This window comes from Pipistrellus kuhlii, unplaced genomic scaffold, assembly GCF_014108245.1.
Source record: "Pipistrellus kuhlii isolate mPipKuh1 unplaced genomic scaffold, mPipKuh1.p scaffold_m20_p_1, whole genome shotgun sequence".
Lineage (NCBI taxonomy): Eukaryota > Metazoa > Chordata > Mammalia > Chiroptera > Vespertilionidae > Pipistrellus > Pipistrellus kuhlii.
In genome coordinates, this window is record NW_023425404.1 from 192360118 (window position 1) to 192365171 (window position 5054).

At 42.3% G+C, this 5054-nt stretch overlaps 1 pseudogene; it reads right to left on the bottom strand.

Moving 5' to 3' along the window:
• Nucleotides 1–3943: 3943 nt before the first annotated feature.
• On the bottom strand, nt 3944–4730 carry LOC118712321 (annotated as a pseudogene).
• Between the last annotated feature and the right edge of the window lie 324 nt (nt 4731–5054).

Below are 5054 nucleotides of genomic sequence, written 5' to 3' on the forward strand. Positions count from 1 at the left end.
GCCTGCCTGCTAGTCGAACTCCTGGTCGAGGGGACAATTTACATATTAGCTTTTTATTATATAGGGTATACACTGGGCAGCCAGATTATTATGAGTTCAGAGATCATAATAATCTGGCCATTCAGTGTATATATGTATATACTCAGTTATATCTATTTGAGAGTGAATGCTTAATATTTTTTATCAATAGGTGTCTAATTAGAATGTTTTATAAACCACTGCAAAGTGTAAGACTTTGAGCTACTTACTAATTCTCTCTGGGATTAAATTTGATTGTCTATAAAATAAGGAGCATGAATGAAAAGCTGACTATTTCTTAGACCCTTTCCTGCTCTGGCATTTTATGAACCTATCACTTTATATCTGAAAATTCACTTTCCAAAATCTATTTAAAATGCAAGTTAGAAACGAAATACAGAGCACTAACTATGAGCCATGCCTTGGGCTAGCAACTTTGCATATAACTCAGTCAATCTCAACAGACCCATGAGGAAGATATTGCTGTCCCCATTTCACAGATGAGAAAACAGAGTCAGATATCTAATCAAATATCAGATAAGAAGATAGACTCTGAGAGGTCATATTGTGAAAAGATTGGGAATTTAAAACCAAGAGCCGGCTAATTTAAAATTTCTTCAAGCCAAAACCGGTTTGGCTCAGTGGTAGAGCATCGGCCTGCGGACTGAAAGGTCCCAGGTTCAATTCCGGTCAAGAGCATGTACCTTGGTTGCGGGCACATCCCCGGTAGGAGGTGTGTAAGAGGCAGCTGGTCGATGTTTCTCTCTCATAGCTCTCTATCTCTCTCCCTTCCTCTCTGTAAAAAATCAATAAGATATATTTAAAAAACATTTCTTTGAACTCTAACACATGTTATCATTCTGAAGCAGAACATTAAATTTTTGAGTTTTTATCTGACTTCTATGTTTATTAATAAGAAGTGGTCTGTTTTATTTTCCTTTGGAAGGTTCCAGGGATCTTGCCAATTATCACCAGTAACTTCTATATCCCTAATTTCTAATACAGTGCCAGGGACATGGTGGCATTCCGTAAATATTTGTGGAAGAAAAGAGTGACTGACTGGCTAACTGACTGACTGAGGAACTGAGGGAGTGAATGAATGAATGAATGAATGATATACCATGCCAACTAAAAAGCCACTTTTTCATTAACAGAAGAACTCTTCTACTCTGAATTTTGATTTTGCCATAAAAAATAAATCCAATATGAGTCTTCCTTTAGATCTATATCACACTGAATACAGAACCAAAGCATGCATTTAAATCACTTATATCTAACTTTTTATGATGCCATTGAGAGTGGTGTTCTTTTTGCATTTGCAGTTAAAGGGTAGAACAGATGGTGAAAATTTAGTTTCAAGTGATGGGCCCATTAAAATAACTTATACTGTTGAGTGATTGTTCATGCTAATGGCACCATTCATTATATTTGAGTTTGCAAGCTCCACAATACTTAGTCAGAGAATAAGACTTCAGGAAATGTTTGCTATATCATGATATTCGCTGGATTAGGACTGCGAACCCTCAAACTCTACCCTTGAAAATGAGGGCTTGCTGAAGGCTTCCCTACAAAGGATGCTTGTTTCATGGAGCACCTACCTTGCTAGGAACCATTCCTGAAAGAGACCTGGTGTTAGGAAAGAAGGTTCAAGAAAAAAAATCAAGCTCCCTTAACCACATTTTTTTCTCCTTTTCTGTGTTCTATGAGACTGAGTTTGACTAAAGATTTTAAGAGTTAACAAAAACAACTGCAAAGACAGGATGACGGAGGAGAAACAACAAATGTCAAATCAGGGTCTGGATAAGAAACAGGCTGAGAACCAGCTGCAAGAGCTCCTTATTGCCCATCTAACACCAAGGAAGTTCCCACCAGGAGCTGGGCCACCTCAAGCCCTTTCTGTCTATGGTATTATCTCAGATGCATACCAATTTGGTTGGCCAAATTGTGGGATGGGATGGAATGCATGCCCTGGACTGGAAAACCAGATATTGATTTCTGGTAATAAATGGCTATCAGCAAGTGCCAAGTGTTAGATTCTATGCCAGGGAATTCAGATGTATCAGCTAATCAATCTTATCAACAGCTCAGTGGTATAATTAATATTGTCTTTGTTTTGCAATTTACAAATTCAAGCATGCTCAACTTGCCAAGCCACTCAGTGGCAGCTCTAGGTTCGCAACCAATGATATGTGCAAATCATTGTGTGTTTAGTTCACAAAGGGCAGGGGTGGCCTTAGAAGGCTGAGATGCCAATGGTAAGTGAGAAGTGGCCAGGTCTTTAGGAAAAGTACAACAGAAAGAGAGAGCTATGGCAGCCAGAATCAAAAGGGTGAGGTGGGGGGTGGTCCAAAATGGCAGAGGCTTGGAAATACTTATGTGCTGATGTGAGGAAGACAAGAGAAGGGAACACTGAGATAAGAGAAGGAAAGCTGAATAGGGAGGAGATGATTATAGGTGCCATAGGGCAAGGGTGTTGAGTAGGTGAGAATGGAGAACATAGTGCACTGGGCCGAGCACATATCCTTGCAGTGGATCATGGGAAATTTTCCTGAAGGCAAAGCTATGAGGATAAACTAGCATGCAAGGAGGTAAGAGACATCAGTGTGAGTGACCTTCATTGTTTTTAGGGAAACAGAAGGCAAGTCTGTGAACTGAAAAGGGGATGATGCCTGGGTGGGAGCGTTCAGGAAAGTGGAGAGGTTTGAAACACTGCAGAGAATTGAAAAGAAAGCTGATTTAAGAAATGCACAGGTGTTTCCAGGCAACATTGAACGAACACCCAGGTGAGGCCAAAGAACATAAACTCAAACATGCTGGCCTTGGGAAACTTTATGCAATAGCGGTCAGGAGCTGGGTGGGCACTCAGGGAAGAAAGCTGATTCATTGCTCGAGCCAAGAATGACCTATGACTCTTCCTTCTTTCTTGGTCTCCAGCAATCATCAATCACCACATTCTGCTGAATCCAATTCCTTAAATTTCCCTTGAAAGTATCTGTATCTCTCCATACTTGATGTCTTTGTCCAAGTTCAGGTTAACATCACATCTCTCCTGAATTATAGTGACAACCTCTCTTCAATTCTGACACTCTACCCTGAGTAAAATGATCACATTAAAAAATCCCTCAATTACTTTTCTTTTCCTTGGGATAATATCTTAGCCACATGTGTCAAACACAAGGCCCGCGGGCCAAATCCGTCCCGCCAGGCCTTGCAATGTGGCCCGCACCACGCTGTCATCACTGCACTCCGCTGCGTTTCCATCACAATGACAGTTTATGACTGTTCAGTAAACCATTCGGCCCGCGATTTAGGCTGGATTTTAGATTTTGGCCCCTTCTCTGATTGAGTTCGACAACCCTAAATTCTAAGCTAAATATCCCTCAGCTTAATTCTCACGAAGTCCAGTTGGCCAACTTTCTAACCACACTGAGTTTCCTGCAGTTTCCCACAAAGGTCTTGCCTTTTCTTGACTCTGAGTCTGAGCCTGGCCCCTCTCCCAGGAAACATCTCTCTCCAGTTCTTCAAGGTATAAACCCTAGTTTCTCTTTCAGATCCCATAGGAGACCTTATTTCTTTCAGTAAGTCCTCTCTGGCTTTCAAGTCTGAATAGATGCCTTCCAATATGCTCTCATTAGCACCTCTACTTTGCCATAATAACCTTATCACCCTTTGTCATAATAGCACATTCCTTGTCTGTCTCCTGCCATTCTATTTTGAGCATCATAAGACACAAGTGCTGTGTCTTGCTCACTGATGGGTCCCAGCAACTCACACCATGCCTGCAACTCAGAGCACATTCCATAAATATCTAGTGAATATCATTGAAAACCAGACCTCTAACTCCTGAATCTTTCCCACTAAACATTCTTTTTTTTTTTCCCCCTGCAAAAAGCTTTATTGTTTCATTTGGTCCAATACATGGGAGAGGGCTTCAAGGTGGTTAAAAGAATGAAGAATAATTTTAGGAAGAGGCTTAGGTAAAAGCCAGAGACACCACGGGAATGCAGAGGGGCCTCTGAAAGGCTTCTGGGCTCCAAAGGCTCCTAGTTGTGCTTGAGGGTGAGCCTTTTGAAGAGATACTCGCCGAGCCCAGCCTGGGGGCCAGCCAGCCTGTGGATATTAGTCAGGTGGTCACCCTCTTCTTGATCAGTTTCTTGACCATTTTCTTGATCAGTTTCACCTCCTCATCCAGGAAGTGGTTCTCCGTGAAGTCACAGAGTTGAGGGTCTGCATTGGTAGAACTCAGGGCATGCAGCTCCAAGAGGGCCTGTTTCAGGTTCATCTCCAGATGAGTTCTGCCCACCCACCTTGGGAATGTTTCAACACGTCTGGAAGAGAATGCGCCGCCACACTTGTTCTACAACTTTAAAGGATGCTCAACTCCCTCACGCTTCTTCGCCAGCTGTGGAAGAAGTGCCCCATGCCCTTGAGAGCCATATCATCACGGTTGAAATGGAAGCCCAGAGAGAGGTAGGTGTGAGGGGCCCACAGATGCAGGTTGACCAGACAGTTAACCTCAGCTTCCTCCTGGGTGGAATAATTGTGATGACTTTGAGAGTTCATGGTTGTTCGGCAATGAGGAGTTAAGGTAGAAAAACACCCATGTGTTGGCTGGTCCTGGAGGTGGTTCTGAAGGTGGTGACTGGATAAGACGTAGGAGGGTAGTTGGAGGCTGAAAGAAGGGGTGTCCTTGGGTCTGTTCCATCCTAACACTGTTGAAGTAAGAGACAGATACGGGACCACCGAGGCACTGCCCCCACTAGAAATTTTTATCTGTAGCACAAAAGGTTAAAAACATGGCACGCATATATTTGTAAAAGGAGATTTATTCATGACAAGCTAATGAGCCAATCGCTTAGTATCATTAAATAGGCAGCATTCATCCCAATGGCCTGAAAGAGTCTATTTTGATGAAGAATGTGCCAGGTTTCTTAACGCCAATGCCAAATTATCTCTTAATTAACCACAGGTACTGTCAATAGGAAAGTCCAGTGTTGATTATAAATGAGAATCGAGATAGAAGAACTGCCTCCTCT